We start from the raw sequence: 18,604 nt of genomic DNA, 5'->3' as shown, positions 1-18,604 counted from the left end.
TCGAACGTGAAACATCAGTAGAAAGTTGCTCGCCGTTGCTTCAGTGAGGATGCGCCTTAACACTTTGACTGCCACGGTTTCTCCTGACACCGCGGTAGTCATTGGTGATCGGAGCGCTTCAACTTCTTACAATTGTAAAAATTGTATGAAAATTGACAGTTAGGGCACTTTGAATATAACCGATAAATAGAAGATACTTTGAAATAAAAAGTGACCTATTGAACAATTAAATATTTTTATTAGAACATTGTTTTTTATTTGGAAGTAGTTTATAATCAATTCTGATTCACCTGTGACCACCAATAAGATAAACGGTTCATTGAGGAAAAATATTGTTTTAAATCATCAATTTATTATTATTTTGCTGTTGGGATTCAAACGATTAAAAAATCAAAAAAAGATTATTCCAGACATTTTACTCGTATTTATGTACTCTATATTATATTATACTATTCTATTAAACATATCATATATATATAAAATCACATTTACATTCGAAAAGTATGTCTATTTACACGTCAAAGGAAAGTCTAATCTCATACGACCGATAGTCAGCCCGAAACAAAATTCGTGAAAATCACTTGTTCTTCTTCTTGTTACGCGCCCCTCTTATTTTTCCTTTTTTCCTTTTTAACTCTTTTTTAGCTGATATTGTAATATTGCTGAGACATTGAGAAAGTGGTAGAATGTTCGACACGGCACGTATGATAATACCGCTGATAATACGATAATGGGCTTTTAGGAGTTGCACGTGGATCAATATTATTAATGGTAAAGTAAATACGCGAATTAGCAGTTAATTGTACTCGTAGGATTACGGGGAAACCGCGCCTTAAAGTACATAGATTGGGGAAATAATTTGATGCAGCGACAGTGTTGTCGTCATTGATTGCACGGGAAATACAGGAAATAGGTGTGTGATCGTTGTCGAAGGTTGTTGTACAGTTTGCGCAGACGGTGGCTCGATTGATCGATGGCTGCCACGGTTTTCAGGTATCCGATCGAAACGCAACATCGGTGACCTTTCCGCGGCACCGGATGCCGCGCGTATTCACCCTTTTCATCTCTTTGTGAGGCTCGCAGGAAATTTTCAATAGAGCCACATAATGCTTTATCGGCTCGATAGACTCGCAGGTATTTCTGGAATCCGTGGACAATTCTTTCCCCGTGGTTTAGACTCGTTTAACTCTTTCGTGATTAACCAATCGACTGCGGGATCTAGTTTTAGAAATCTGTCGTGCTATTAGGTCGTCCAGTGCATGATATACGTATTGAGATGTGTGTAATTTTGTGTACTAGACTAGACTAGCCGCGTAGTAGTGTCACACATAAATGAGTATGAGTGTGTGTATGTGCGTTTCGTAAAATAGATGAATGCAACTGTTCCGTTAGTAGTGTGGTAAAGAAGATGGTGAGACAAAAAGAGAACTGAGACACGTGCAATGTGTATCTACGAATATCTTGTCAATCGCATATTAAATAAATCTGAAACCATTTTGATATCAATTCTAAGTATAATCTAAGTATTTCTTTACATTTATTTCGGCGATTAAGATCCACAATTCTCAACAATACATATACACGCGACGACGAGTATACTCGTCAGGCGCACCGAAACAAAGTTTTCGTTTGACGTGTATACTCGTCGGTTAACGAATTTGATTAATGAAACGATACGTAAAAGAAGGTAACTATTAGACAGACTACTGGATTGTTATAATCTTTTGTTACATCGCTGGCAGATGTTATGTCGGAACTGTTGTTTCTTCGCTATATAAACACCTTCTTCATAATTCCAATACTACATCGCATTTTTCTAAATACGATAAGATCCAGCACGCGAGATAAGAAGCGAAGGAAAACGAGCAAATGTTTTCATAATGATCAGGTTCTGTCGTTTTTTTTTTTTATTATTATTATTATTTGATTTCTACTTTACAATTTGCCCAACTGGACATAAGGTCTGTTGTATTCGAGCACGTTCAAATTAATTTTTCACGCACTGTGCCGACATTGCGTCCCTCGTAAATTATTACGAGGTTTCTCGCTGGGAAATGTGCAAACACTCGTTCGCTTGTTGACAGTAGACAACAGTTGTTGGCGAGAAGAGAGAAGAAACGGAGGGATGAAAGGGATGGAAAGGAGTATCATGAGATTTCGCGATACGCACGCGGTTGTCTCGTCGTGGTAATTCTCCGCGATTTTTCTACGAGTTTCGGCTCTTTCACCTCCTTCTTCCACTTTTCACTCGTTTCCAGTCGCTTTATACGCCGATACAAGACACACGTACGTACACACGTGTCCCGTGTACAGACTCGTACATAAGTCACCAGACACTTGCTAATTCTAGACGTAACCTTTAATCATAGATTCCTTGTGTTACGAAGGCATGATTATGAGAATAATCGAACAGTGGTTGCAGAAAACGCTATAGGCTGAAGCCAGACACCACGAAATTTATTTTTTTTTATTATTTAATTTGTACTTTACAGTTGGTCCAGCTGGATATTTGGTAAATTTTTCTAGCTGAACACTTTACCGACCGATAGCCTATTAATCGGACGGATTAATTTGTCGCCGACAATCTTTCTCATTATTTGAGCAGTAATTTGTTATTTAGTACTAAGGTACCTTGCTCAGTTTGTAAGCTTCCACAGTTTTATACCAATTTGAAAAACTTACCGTTCACAATGAATGAGAAGAATAGTATTGAAGAGCCTAAACCGAAACAGAACCAGCGCCAGGAAGAATCTGCGCTTGAGATGCCGGTCAAACGTGCGTATGCTGTTGAATCGCTAGCGGTCGGTAAAGTGTTAATTGCTAAATAACATGTGCATAGCTATCCCCAATGGGATACCATCTTCGAGTTTGACTATTTTATATCTTTAGTGAAATCAGTATGTGTTTTCTTTTTAGTCTTCTTTCTATGAGAGTTTTGCTCGCTTCAACAGCCAGCTGGTTTCGATGTGTTGCCGTTCTTTCCTTGTCTTTTTCTGCGTACCTGCCGATTACACGAAAATTGACCAATTTTGTTCTTCCATTGGAAAACGCTTTGTGTACCAATGAGAATACCGTAGAATTTTATAGCGTGGAATTTAAGCGTGAGTTCCCTTTCTATCGATGGTAATAAACGATATTATCGATAATAATGCCAGAAGACGCAGATAAAGATACAAGTGCCGATAAACTTCAGTTGATTGTTTCTTCTTTATCGATACTATTTGCCTAAACGAATGGAGCGTCGAATGTTCTTTGCAATTAAGGAGTGATATGTACAGGATTTTTACAATCCTGTAATGTACAATTGGACTACATTAACCAGTTAACTGTTTTCGACGAGTATACTCGTCACGAAGAAATGGCAATATTTCGCATTATGACGATCCCTGTCGGTAATAACATTCAAAGATAAAACAGATAAACAACTTAATGTTATATTATAATAGCCACGCATAGTCCGTGTTTGACGAGTATACTCGTCATCGCTCACTTCTGCCTAGTTCCCAAAGTTTTCAGAGAGGTCGCAACAGCTAACCAGTTAGTGCGTAAGTTTCCTGACTTCTTTACAACGTTTTCTACGACCACTTTTCCATTATATATTATTAGAGATGTAATTACGATACTTGCAGATATAATTAATCGAAACTTGGTACAGGTAAAAATTCGCCATATCGGATCGCTTAAAAAAGGTACCGCTATAAATTGCAAACGTGATCATAATTTCGAGCAGGAGAATTTCAGAAGAATTTTACTATCGTAATCGATACGTAAATCTAAGTAAACCTGGAAGATCTCCAAAAATCTAGTCAAAGTATCCAGCAATATCCAGTGACAATTTGGTTAAACAATATTTGAATAATTTACCACTTATCCGATATTGGTATGTGTATAGAACGCGTGATATATAGCAGTTGGGAAAATGAAATTTTCGCACGTGGAAGTGGCGTGAAAGGGGAACGTGGTAGGCCGGTGCACAGGAATTTACATTTTCGAGCTGAACGGAGAAACTGAATTCGCTCTCAGGTTAAAGGGTAGCGAGCCTCGTTTCTCGTAACGGTTGTTTGTTAGAGCGGAGAATGTCGATTTTCGATAAAACCGAACGACCGGCTATCTGTTTTCCCTGTCGAATGTTTGCTACGCTTTCCACGTCGATAAGAAGTACATGCAGCTTTTCTCCGCTCCTTTTTAGCTCTCTGACTCATCTCACTTCTCTAGCGATAGTGTTTCATTTCGTTCTGTAAATGAGTTTGACGCGTGGCGCCAAGTATTTGTTGACGTTCTCCTTCCATCGTACTTGGTCCAGCTGATCTCGTTTTTAAAGGACCAGTCGAAAGTTGCGTGAGAAATGCGGCGCTAGTAACAGTGTTAGTAGACTGGATCGACAATGCTAGTAGACTGGCATTAATGTCAATGGTATTGACATCGTTCGTAGCTATGTCATTGGTAGGGCTGTTGCCTAGAAAATTAAAAGCACCGATTGTATGTACAGGGTGCGACCGAACAACGTGTACAAGCGGGCACCAGGTGATTCTTTATGAAAAAATAAGAACGAAATATAATATTGGGTTGGCAACTAAGTGATTGCGGATTTTGTCATTAGGTGGTATTGACAAAAGCCGCAATCACTTAGTTACCTAATAGATAAGAAAAGAATTAAATGAAATAAGATTTTTTCATTTGAGGCTTAGTTTACGAGAAAATCGAATTCGAAAATTTATCAAGTATAGTGGAACATGACTGTATTTCGAATAATAGTGAAATATACATTGAAAAACCAAGGTGACTATAACGCCGATAATCTACGAACGTCACTGACCACAAAATAGATTCAACACGTTTTTTCGCGGTCGCGTAACAATCGTCAACGGGTTAATCGATGACATCTATGGGCAAGGACGGACTAGTCGATTCGCGTGTGTTTAGAAGGACGTGCACGCAGCGTACAAGTCGGTGTACAATACGGTAACAATAGTAACACTGACAGCAACAGTAGAAGACAACTACCTCGTTACCTACGAAGGCGACCTAACTATGAACAACTTGAAAGAATTTCACCCTCTAACCTGCTGATAACTATATTCAAGGCTTCGTAAATGCTCGAGCAAAATCCACATTGCACATGCAAATCGGTTTGCGTTAGGTTAGGTTAGGTTAGGTTAAGATTCAACGCGACGTTTTCATTATTGACTACACTGTTTCTAGAGTTAGCGTAATTTGGATACTAGAGTGGTATTCGAATCGTATTAAACAAGACGTCATTGATTCGCGATAGCTTTTCGAACGATGTTGCATGCCAGTTGTGGTGTTTCTGCAGGCTTGCAAAATCGTAACAGGTATTCGAATATTCTTTAAAATTCGTCTGGATTATTTTTGGATTATTCGTTTGGATCATAGAAGTTGTATTATTAATAAGAGAGACCCACGGGTGAATGGCATCTGGAACAACGTTAGATGAGAGTCGTGGTGTTTCTGCAGACTTGCAAAATCGTAACAGGTATTCGAATATTCTTTAAAATTCGTCTGGATTATTTTTGGATTATTCGTTTGGATCATAGAAGTTGTATTATTAATAAGAGAGACCCACGGGTGAATGGCATCTGGAACAACGTTAGATGAGAGTCGTGGTGTTTCTGCAGACTTGCAAAATCGTAACAGGTATTCGAATATTCTTTAAAATTCGTCTGGATTATTTCTGGATTATTCGGCTGGATTATTTTTGGATTACTCGTTTGGATTACAGAAGTTGTATTATTAATAAGAGAAAGCCACGGGTGAATGGCTTCTGGGACGACGTTAGATGTGAGTCGTGGTGTTTCTGCAAGCTTGTAAAATCGTAACAGATATTCGAATATTCTTTAAAATTCGTCTGGATTATTTTTGGATTATTCGTTTGGATCATAGAAGTTGTATTATAAATAAGAGGGAGCCACGGGTGAATGGCTTCTGGGACGACGTTAGATGCGAGTCGTGGTGTTTCTGCAGGCTTGTAAAATCGTAACAGGTGTGCCAAGATCTTTTAGAATTTGTCGCGAGAAATAATACACCGATAGAAGAGAGGTTGAAGAGAAGCGCGAAGAAAGGTGTTAAACCGTGGTCGCGACTAATTGCCACGCTGCTGCTGGAGTTGATGTAACGTTCGGATTAGAAGTTGTATCATCAACAAGCGGAAACCGCGAGCAAATAGCTCCTGTAACGATGTTCAACGCAATTTGTAACGCTTGTACAGAATTCTCCAAGTATCCTAGAATTTGTCCAAGGAATTAATACACAGAGAAGGAGCGATGGCTAGAAATAAGTCGCGAAGTCGCGAAAGACCAGGTGCGTAATTATCGACTACATCGTTTCCACAATTGGGGTAACTACGTTTGGATTACAGAGTTTTACAACACCGTTTTCTTTGGTATCCTACAACTGTTTACAATTTGCCCCGAAAATTAATGCACCGAAAGAAGATGGCTCCGTGGAAAGACGCAGAGACTAACGTAAAACTATTTCTTTTTTTTATTATTTAATTTGTACTTTACAATTCGTCCAGCTGAACATTCGGTAAATTTTTCTAACTTCAACGTGAAGGTATGAAACATCAATGAAAAAAAATAAAAGAAGCGGGAAAGGAGAGAGGAAAAGGATGAACGCGAGCGGCTGATGAAAAGACAGAGAGACGATGGGAGTCGGTGAATGAGGATCGGGTGTTTCCGGCCGGTTTCGGCTCCGTCCGTTGGGTCATTGGGTCAAATCTTCGGTTACATGGGGGTAGAGCCATATACAGGGCAGACTGTACGCGTTCACAATGCAAACTTCAACCCTTAGCGGCGCGCGGCCGGCTCGTTATTCGATGCGCGACTATTTTTAGAATATACCGACCGCCCGGAGTTAGAGAAGCCGGAGTGGCCCGTGCCGCGACCAGGTCGAGCCCAAATAAAAGATGAATAACACAGGGTGCCCCGTGACCATCCTAACCTCTCTTTTCCTCACCTCAGTCCCTTTTCTCTTTCTATCTTCTCTTTTCTTCGCTTTTGTTTCTTCTTTCTTTTTTATTCTCTTTTTTTTTTTTGATAACACCACTACGTGACATTTGACGGTCTACCGGTATACTTTTATCGGTTTTAAGGGCTGGTGCAGACCTTTGCCGTGATTTTTGCCGATGTGTCGTTGCAGTGGATGTGTAGCAACTCCCCTTTAACACCACATTCGCTTTAGTCGCTAAGAAGCTAGAAAATTTATCGAATGTCCAGCTGGACAAATCGTAAAGTAGAATTTAAATAAAAAAAAAAAAAGAAAAAGTTTATTCGCTAAGAAGCTTCGATCTTGTCGATCTTTCCGGAGATTTTCATTTAACGTGTTTGAAACTGTGTCTCGTTGAGTAAGGTATTTTTAATGAAGAAACAAACGATTGATGCACGGATATATTAGTTGTTATCTGGTTTTTAACCGTAGCTTTATTTAATAGTTAAAAAGAGGAAGTTTCAATCTCACGGATTTTTCCAGGGAAGATTCTCATTGCGTTTAAAATACGTTTTATGAAGGGAGGTATTTTTAATTAAGAAACAAGCTATTGATATACAGATACTAAGCGTCATCCCCTTTTTAACAGTATTTTTATTTAGCAGTTAAAACGGCGAAGCTTCGATATCATCCATTCTTCCAGAGAAGATTATCATTTAACGTGTTTAAAATACGTTTTATGAAGGAAGTTATTTCTAATTAAAAAATATGCGATTAATACACACATATTAGGCGAGTATCGTGTTGCACAAATATCTTATCACATTTTCATCTCGAATATTCCTCTTTCATACGCGTATCTCTCTTTCGAAAGAGGTTTAATCGAACAGATAGCATTTCACGAAACAACGATTGTGGCTACATATGTACATAACAATCGCGCATACAAATATACAAATACAAGCTGGCTGCTGAAGCGAGCAAAATTCTCATAGAAAGAAGACTAAAAAGAAAACACCCCACTGACCTCGCTGAAGAAATAAAATAGTCAAACTGGAAAATGGTATCCCGCTGGGGTTAGCCATCCACATGTTATTCAGCAATTAAATTAGAAAAATTTACCAAATGTCCAGCTGGACAAATTGTAAAGTACAAATCAAATAATAATAAAAAAAATATCAATGCCAACGATCAAAGAAGAAATCGGCAGGTATACAAAAAATACAAAGAAAGAACGACAACATATCCAAACCAGCTGGCTGCTGAAACGAGAGAAACTCTCATAAAAAGAAAATTTATTTACCAAATGTCCTGCTGAACAAATTGTAAAGTACAAATTAAATAAGAAAAAAAAATAAAAATAAAAAGAAGACTAAAAAGAAAACACCCACTGACCTCACTATAGAAATAAAAAGGTCAAACTGGAAGATGGTATCCCTCTGGGGTTAGCCATCCACATATTATTCAATAGTTAAGTTAGAAAAATTTACCAAATGTCCAGCTGGACAAATTGTAAAGTACAAATATATCCAAGTATATGGAAAAGTGACATAATTTGCCTCCAAAGTGTACCGAAGTTGAAACGCGACTAACGAAGAGAAGAGTGCAAAATTCATTTTTTCCCATTAATTTCACATACATACATCTATCTATTTCTATACATGGCGGGTTTTCAATTTACCGTTCTATCGCGCAGATTTTCGATCGTCTCGTTACAGAAGCAAACCTCGTGCCTATAAATTTCTGTACATTCGTTGATTCGTCATCCAGCGTCAATTCTCATTTTCTACGAGAATTACATATTATCATGCGTATTCGACCATATAACGAACCATCGACAGAGTTATAAAATTCGAGCAATAAATAAAACTCTGTCATCTGTGTCGAACATAAGAAAAAGAAAGACGAAGAAAATAACAAAAAAAGGGAAAAGGAGAAATAGCGTAATTTCGTGGCAGCTACGAGTCTCCGCATCGTTACTGGAGGGTTGTTAACCCTTGGGATGTCGATGGCAGCCGCTCGATTGGCTGTCGCCTCGATACGAAACCCGATCGAGGTCACACGCGAATGTTTATCGGTTGGTTCGACGGGGATGTTAACCTGTACCCTACCACGAAATTATGTCCATTATTTATAGGGATTTATAGGGATATTTTCGGAACGTTTCACGTGTCTGTTCCCCGTTTACGTACACGTGATATTTAAAGGCGGATTTATCGCCTACAAGAGGAACGTTTCTAGTCGACCGAAAGAAAGGATGTTCGTCGAGGATTCCCAAGTTCCAGAGAAACGAGCATGCTTCCATGCAAACTAAGAAGGCAAAGTCCAATAAAGAGGAAATTTACTGGACCGAGAAAGGTGGAGGGAATGGAGAAGAAAAAAAGGAAATGTAGAAAGAGAAACAGGAGAAACGGGGAGGAAAAAGAAGGCGGAGAAGTTCTGGTAGACGAAGAGAGATGAAGAAATAAATCGTCAACCTATATCAGGATGAGATCTCGTTATTTGTCGACGACAGTAAAAGCATGCTAAGTAAGCCGACGAGCTGGATTTTTAGCAAATTGAATAACTTAATTCGGCCTCTTGCGGCTCGTCTATCGTTTAACTTAACGATAATACGAAATTCGTTTTATCGACAGAGATGATAAACCAAATTTCTTTTATTTAGAGTCGATAAATTTCTCGCTCGCGTTACGAAAATGGGGGGTCATTTACGTTCGACACGTTCTTCGTTGGTTGAATGTCTTCGAAAAAATTTCGAGAAAATACGAGCGTAGGAATGGTACCAAGTGAACTTTATGGAACAGGATGATACACTTCACCCAGCGTTTTTATTCGATTCTTCGACAACTCGATAAATTTTCCACTCTTATTCCGTAAACGTTTTTACGGTTACCACGAGCCGCAAACGTGGGTCATTTATGGCCCACACGTTTTTCATCGAACAAAAGACCTTGGAAAAATTGGAGAAAATTCATACACCATCTTTTAACCTTGCAAATTCAGATGCTCCAAGTTGCTCATCCTGTAACATCTTTCTTACAGACAGGTTCAAAGGTCTGTTACTTGTTTCTGCTTGCGAGAAACTCAGGAAATTTTCAAATTTACTCGAACACGAGAGTAAAGTTTAATTCAGTTTCAAAATATTTATGAATATTCATAAGAAGATGATCGCACGTCTTTGACAACATTAATCTGAAACATACGTTTTCGTTCGTCGTTGATGAAAGCGTCTGTTCCTTACGACCACTCGCTGGCCATTCTTTCAGCTGCATCGTTAAAACCAAATTACATCTCGAATTTGCATTCTCACAGAGAGGTAAAGCCACGTGTAACACAGTACGGTTGAGGAAGCGTAGCTGTGAGCAGGGCTTATTGCGAGGAAATCCGGAAAACGACCGGAAATACGCGAAGCGTATTGCTTTTCAGCTCGTTAATTCGCTGGACGTTTATTAGTCTCTCCTTTGGATCGGCTGTGAACGAGAAGGTCGCTTCGCGTTGCCAATCACCGTGAAAATTCTTCAGTCACTTTTATCGGTGTTTTTGAATTTTCATTCGATGATAACTTCCCTTTTCGAGGCCTACGTAAACGAGGATTCTACGTGGACAAATCTGGCCAATCGCGTCTCAATTTAGGATCAACTCTCATAGAAAGAAGACTGGAATGAGGGCGCCTCACTAACCTCACTGAAGAGGTGGAATGGTCAAACTGGAGGATGCTGTCCCGCTGGGGATGGCCATCCGGGTGTTGTTTGGCAATTGGGCTAGAGGGGTTTACTAGATGTCCGGCTGGACGAGTTGTAAGGTACAAATTAAATAATAAAAAAAAAATATTTAGAATCAACGACAAAGTTCACGGGACGCTGATATCGATCTTTTTTTTAATTTTCATGTGATGGTAATTTTTTATATCTGACCTCGGTAGATAAATGAAAATTTTGATTTCGCCAATTGTTGATAAGTCGAGTGGGCAAAGGAATGTTGTTTGTACGTTGTTTCTCTGAAAGCTGGCATTTCGGGACGTCAACTTCGGTTAGCTAACTTTCGTCTGATCGAAAAATCACACACACTAACGACTTTTTTACGGTGCAGCTAATTCGGCATAGTTCCAATTTACCTTCACTTTATAAAATATCTAAATATATTATATATTACTTATATAATATTTATGTATTAATATTATTATTATTATTATTAATGTTAGAATATTTTGTATATGTATATGTAATAACGTAAATCCTCAAGGTAAATAAGACGATCGATTTTGGAAAATCGAGTTTATTTTGGGAAGAAATTAAATTATACAGTAACAGTTAATAACAAATTCAAATTTTAGCTAGAAAGTCGATTCTCGATTTCCTAAGTCCGAAATTACCGTTCTTCTTCCGTGATCTAATCAATTTAGTAAAATGGTTGCCGGTAAAACAAAGCAGAAGTAAAAATGTCGGTTGGCGGGTAATTTGAATTCTATAGAATTCACATAGATAATATCAAAGAATAAATTATAAAGTGAGAAGTATTAAAGAGGCATTATAGTTTTGCAAAATGAATTTACGTAGTAAATATTATATGATGTATAAATTATATATAATAAGAGCAGTGGATAAATATACCATAGTATAATAAATATAATATAATATATATGTACGGAAATGGACGAGACACGCGAAAACGTATATCGCGGACCGTCAACGCCATCAGTTTCACGAGATGCTCGAGAGTAAAACATTGAGGTAATTACTTATACCCGTGGCTTGAACACAGTCGTTACGAAAAAATAGAATTTACTGAAGCAAACAAATGAAAAGGACAGAGGTCTTATCGTATTATTGTGTCATCGAATATGAATGTTGTTTTTTCGGTTATAACCTCTAAAAACTAAAAAGAGCTATAAGTAGATTTTTATTGCTATTTCTTGTAATTTTCAGCTAATTCGATTACACGCCAAGGTTAATTTTTTGGTAATTTCATTTGTTATAAATGTATCAACGTGCTCCCTGTCATTTCTTATTGTAATGTAACACTGCTAGAGTGAGGTTAGGATCTAGATCAGCATACACTATACCTGTACCTGTACTTATATTTACTTCAATATATATTTCCATTACGATTTCATCCACGCGTTTCTCTATCAGATAACCAGAGCAAAAGATCATTTGCATAGTTGTGTAACGTTGTGGAATGATAGAACCGGGAGTTAAGTAGGGACGATCGTTTATTAGGTTTATTTACGAGCATGCTCGAATTTCCAATTAACGCTGGTCCCGGCCGGATTTCCCCTCTGCGCCGGCAATTTCTCCAATTAACCGCGTTGCGAAATGCCGTTACATAATAGATCAATTAGCAAACGACGTCTGATTCGTGTAATAACCCTGTCCACGTGTCTCTGGAGAACGTGCTGCTTTCGTTCTCGCACTTCTCCACGGTACGTTCGAGATTTGGTCGATTTCACCACCGACAAAATGTAAAAAATTTCGTCTCCTCCGATAGCACAGACGTTCGAAGTAAAATTTTCATAAATTTGCATATTGAGATATATATAATTTTGTGTGCTACATCGGATTAGCCGTGCGGTAGTAATACACATATATGAGTATGAGTGTGTGGAGGGCGGTACGTGCGTGCGCAGCGTCTCGTAGAACAGAAGAATGTTTTTTTTTCTTTTTTATTATTTAATTTGTATTTTACAATTTGTCCAACTGGACAAATTCGGTAAATTTTTCTAGCTAGAAGAATGTAACTGTTCTGTACGCATGGTGGTGGAAAAATGGCGAGACAAAGGGAGTAATGAGACACGTGCAATAGGTATCTACGAATATCTTGTCAATCACATATTAAATAAATATGAAACTATTTCAATATCATTTCTACGTGTGACGTAAGTGTTCCTACATATATATTTCGGCGACTAAGATCCACAATTCTCAACATTGCAAATTTGATTTTCGCGATAACGAGGCGGAAAAGAATTTATTCGGATCTATAGCTGTCAGCGGTTCGTTCTTTTCGCTCGTAGATTCCACGTCTTGTCACATAGGAGACACAAGAAATCACGAAATTAACACATCACTGGTGATCTCCGCGCGTCGTGGTTCGAACGTTTTGTAAGTAAGTCAAAGAATTCGCACTTTAGATATGATAGTAAAATTTATTGTACGAATCCAACAGAGTAACAGAGTAAGTGTTATAACATAACAGAGTGTTAACGGTTCGGAATCTAGTAATAGTGTCGAGTGCTGATTTTGGGTAGGTTTGTATGCTAGAGGGTTTGGGCCCTCTGATGAGGTTGCCACCAGTCACAAGTGGCTATCCTGTTACTATCTTCTGGGTCTGGGACACCGACTATTGCTAATTAATGGCTCTACAACAATGCCCGTGGCCTGCAGGATGTTTGTCAGGCGTGATTATCCTATTATTGTTTTATGACCCTGTGACAACCGCGACACCTTGTATATAGTAACAAACAGAGCATGTTTATTGGAATTCGTTGTTTCGCAAATTTCTATGCGACTTATTCGTCGTATGTACGGAACTTAAGGTAAATGGTTCTTAGGTAAACGTGGAAATTCAAGACTCTGAAATTTCGAGGGAAACTAGTTCGTGGCGGACGAAACCATCGTGCAACATTCGGAATCGATTTGTCATAATTATCGTAATTATGTAGAAATTGTTATTACAGGTTGATGCACTTTAACACGGTTGCCATATGGCGGATCTGAAAAAAGAGGCTTTCGGTTTCACTTTTTTTCCGGAAACATGTATTGAAGTATATATCGTGTCAAAATTGGAGAAAAATTATGTCGGAATATGGCGAAGCGAATTCGTTAATTTTTGTAAAACCGTTTCTTAAAATGCTCAGGAAAAAGTAGGTCTACGTGCAAAAGCTACGCAGAGCAGCGAATGCGACAACGTATAGAGATACGTGTGTAAACGTTTGAATAGCGAGTGACGATTCATTGCAATATACGTCGCTTTCTATAGCTAGAACTAATTTGAACAGCATTTGTGGACAACGCTGCAAATGCCAAAATTAAAGACTTTTGTTCTTGCGTAGGAAAATATTTTCTACAGAGCAACGAGAGTACCGTAGTTTAGAATTTAAGTGCAATTGCACCTTCCTAAATATTACAGTTACTAATAACGCTAAAACACGTGGAAAGAAATATAAGTTAATTATTTCTTAGCTTTTTTCTATTGCCATCTATCTAAATTCAGCTTTCTTCACGTTCAACCAATTAGCTGTTGCGTTGTTGTTGTTGTTGATAAAAATTATTTAATTTGTACTTTACAATTTGTCCAGTTGGATATTCGATAAATTTTTCTAGCTTTTTTGAAATGTGCCTGCCTAAAACGTGTGGCAAGAAGCAAGCGATGACGAGTATACTCGTCAAACACAGAGCACGCTTATATATTACAATATAGAATCAAGTTGTAACGAAGTGAGTGTTTTATTCTTTTGGTGACCACCTTTTACGCACGACGAGTATACTCGTCGTAACACAAAATATTGCCATTTCTTCGTGACGAGTAAACTCGTCAAACACGGAGTATGTAGTATGTACAAACAAAAGCAATCACATCGTTTATACTTCGAAGTCTACCTTCGCTTTTGACCGCGTGAACCTTCGACGTAACGATATTCGTCGCGCGACGACGATATTCATTTTAAGAGACACTTTTCTGTCACGTTTCTTCGGAAGGGAGAATAACAGAGGCGAGAACTCGAAAATATTAGGTCGGGACGGCTAGAGAATCTCTGTCGCAATCGGTTCCGATTTCCCATCAAAATATCTCGTAATTTAAGATTCTCAGGACACTCGAAACTCTCGAGATTCTCGTGAATTTTCATGTTATATATACATAGGTTGGAACGAATGAAAAAAAGATAACAACGAAAGATGTGTAATAAATTATACGTCGTAAATTAGATTCTAATGTTTCGTTATAAGACGTTATCGTTTATTATGTAATTTTATAATTCTCGAGAATCCCGCGGAAGTCTGGAGAATCCCGACAACGTCGGATTACGACATACTTTCGAAACTCGAGCCGTTTCAGTCCGAGCATCCGGTTCCCGATATTTCCAGATTCTCGCAAACCCGTAGAAAATAAGCTCGCGTTCTAAAATTTCAAGCGAGACGTCCATTGAAACTTAATTATACAGGACGAAGAAAATTCGTATTGGCAAGAAACACATCGAAAGAGTAAAGCTCGAGGGTAAAGTTTAGAACCGTCTGTATAAAAATCCAGTCGTCCATACGCCAGAACGGATTATATTGGCACGAAATTCAATCGAAGCTGTTCGCGAGTATTTGGGGGAAATTAGGGTGGATCAGCGGTAACACGTACAGGGGAAAGTTACCGAGAACGATGACTTTGACAAGGTCAGAGATATTTCAGGATAGTTATTTATAGATAGATATTTCAAGATATCTCAAGGTCGTGGGAATTGACGACCATTTGTTTCTCTCCAGACGATTGCTGAAAATCCTACCGAAAGGTGTATCAATGAATAGAAATCTTATTTAAAACACTAACCTTATCAGACCAGGTCAAGTCACCAGTTTCAAAATTTAATTTAACATTGTACATTCGCCTTATTTTTTTTTTTTTTTTTTATATAGTTACTTAATCTATTATACTTACATTATACTTGTTTTATATTATACATTTATATATATTATATATACATTATATGTTTTACATTATATATTTACATTGTACTTATGTATATTATATTTGTTAAAGTAATAATATAGAGTTTTATTAAATACAAAATTTATATATAACAGAATAACTATCTTAAATTAATAAATAGTTTATATATAACATAAACTATTCTCTTATACATCTCAAACAGGAATGAATTTATATTGAATAGGCGATGCGCTCATCTCATAGCGTTTTCCTTTTGTCTTCCTCTCTTTCATTCTTCGCTCATACAATACAGATTTTCTTTTTTATTATTTAATTTATACTTTACCATTTGTCCAGCTGGACACTCGGTAAATAAGACACATGTACACACATCTATTTTCTAACAATATTGTACATTATATTACACATATATTATACGTTGTAAGTTAGTATACTTGAATTATTTCTTTCGTTCGTTTAACATTACGTAAATTCTTATATTAACCGATTGGTCGATTTCTCAATTTTTGTTGCTATAAGAATTTACATAAAGTTCGACGAACAAGGGAAATCACGACGAATGTACAACTGTAAATTAGATTTCCAAGCCGGTCGTTTGGCGCTGCTGGAGGTTAGTGTCAACGCGATATCTCTCGCTAGAATCGCGACTGCTCCCTCTTAAAGCGATATTCGAGATCTCGAACTCATACTTGTGGTATTCTTCGCGACGATGAAAAGCTGGTGACACGTCATGGATAAAGTAATTTCGCGGCCAGCGACGTTCCCTTCCGAGTTTTAAATAACGTGACAGGCATTCGCACTGCTTTGCATCGAACGAACTGACGGCGACGCTGAAATTGGAAAAGTTCACTCGCGATTCTTGCCGAACGTGGCCGAAGTTTCGTCGGCAGCCGAGAAATCGCGACCAATAACAATTTTTATGTCTTCTTCGACGTAGAATTTAAGTAGAAACGTCGCGGTAAATCGAAGGCTGAGAGATTAAGGTAGAAAACGAGGGATTGTACGCGTTATAAAAATTGCACGAGCTAATGGATACAAGTGGACTTTGCAATTGTATGGAGACGTCGACTAAACGCCTATAGCGCCTCTTCTGGTCAAAGTTGTATTAACAGCCAAGTACTGTTCTATAGCCTTTGCCGATCGTTGTAGCGCATATACGGCTTGAAAATAATTCGTCAAAAGCGTAACGCTGTTCGACCGGTAGATCGGTTGATTAAATAATCGACGCCACGAATTGGTCGATCCCCTATTTCGATTAGGATAATAGAGGTGGTTGACTGATTATAACACTGAAGTAACAGGTTATAATATATACTCTATTGCAACAACTTTGTAGATATAAATAGTTACGTGTTGTGCATATAGACATGTTCTCAGAGACGTGTAAATAGTAAGTTCTTTTTTTATTATTTAATTTGTACTTTACAATTCGTCCAGCTGGACATTCGGTAAATTTGTTTAGCTTAATTGCTAAATAACATGTGGATGGCTACCCCCAGTGGGATACCATCTTTCAGTTTGTCTATTTTATTTCTTTAGTAAGGTCAGTGGAGTGTTTTCTCTTTAGTCTTCTTTTTATGAGAGTTTTGCTCGCCTCAGCAGCCAGCTGGTTTCGATGTGTTGCCGTTCTTTCCTTGTATTTTTTTGCGTTCCTGCCGATTTCTTCTTTCATCGTTGTTATTTTTCAGTTTTCGCGTATATCCTCGTTTCTGACATACTATGGAGCATTGACTATTGCTCTTAGAATCTTCGACTGTAGCGACTCTAGTTTATTTACGTGGCTCATCGCTGCTGTCCCCCATAGTGATATTCCGTACATGTAAATTGGTTTTATAATCGTTTCGTAAATTTTTAATTCATTTTCCATGCTGAGTTTAGAGTTTCGACTAGTTAGCCAGTACATATGTCTTCTTTTTGTCCGTATTTTATCTACTATTAGTAAGTTAACTGATGACTGATCTAAGGCTGATAAACCAGTTAAGAGATGTTGATTGATCTAAGGACGACAAGCCAGTGAAGTTCGGTGACGATGCTGTTGTCACGTAATAAATGACGAGGTGTTATAAAAAGGCGAATGAGCAATAGCCCATTCGTATGCTTTATCAACTGCAGAATACAGACTGACTTACTGACTAAAGGACTGGGGTTTTTATCCCTTCATTATGATTCACATATCTTATGGGTGGGAGTCCGGCCATTGTCTTTTCTCATCGCTATCGCATGACTAGGTGTTATCGACATATCCGATGTCAGCAGATGCCTGGCTTTTGGATGGCGTTACACTGTTGCAGAGGAAAACTATTGCTGGGGGTTGGTTACCCCACCACCAGTCGATTGCTGGTGGAAATGACCGTCGAACATGGGAAAATCCTGACCTTCCAATTTTTTACCCGATTGAATAATAACCATAAGCAACGTCTCGACTTGAAGATATTCTTCAACAATTCAGCTTTTTTCAGTATTGTTTAACAGTTCCTTATTATTGCGGTTCGACAAATTATATTTGCACAGCTAGTGGCCGTCCTGACCGAGGGAAGGATTGTGGTTTATGTAAAGAGTCACCGGACGTAACAAACGCTGAACACGAGCAAGCACAACTTAGGTATAACAATAAACATAGATATAACAACAAAGATATAAATAAACGTAGTAACAGGTAAACACTAAACAGTCGCTCGGGGAAGGAATGCTCCTTCCACGGTAGCCGAAGAAAATCGAGAACAAACAAGAGAATATACGAAGGTGAGGAAAAGAAGGGGACGAAAATTATCGTTCGTTTGTTCAACTCTTTCTTCACGCTTGGTAAAGATGGTAGGAGCAGAGAATTTCCTGGAACTCGTACAATTCGCCTATGCTACTTACCTCGTTACGGTGCTAATGAAATTTCGAAATGTTTCGTCTAACAAATACCGTAGAGTTTCCTCCTAATATCGCCCCTATTATGCCAAAATCGAGAATATGTAAATTTTCATTTTTTCATTAAAGAAACGAGCCGAGCGTCCTT

At 38.1% G+C, this 18,604-nt stretch overlaps 1 protein-coding gene and 1 long non-coding RNA gene across 10 annotated transcripts in view; both read left to right on the top strand.

Annotated features, from left to right (window-relative positions):
• The window catches only part of Eag (potassium voltage-gated channel protein ether a go-go), a 153,901-nt gene that overhangs the window by 39,555 nt on the left and 95,742 nt on the right, over positions 1-18,604 (top strand). The gene's annotated exons all lie outside the window — the stretch shown is intronic.
• LOC139994206 (uncharacterized) lies at positions 5,787-8,470 on the top strand. The gene is made up of 2 exons (XR_011801585.1): positions 5,787-7,363; positions 7,527-8,470. It is a non-coding gene; the product is annotated as an uncharacterized lncRNA (long non-coding RNA).

Source organism: Bombus fervidus, chromosome 14 (genome assembly GCF_041682495.2).
Source record: "Bombus fervidus isolate BK054 chromosome 14, iyBomFerv1, whole genome shotgun sequence".
NCBI lineage: Eukaryota > Metazoa > Arthropoda > Insecta > Hymenoptera > Apidae > Bombus > Bombus fervidus.
Note: the sequence above shows the minus strand (reverse complement) of the source record. Positions and strands in the feature narration are given on the sequence as shown.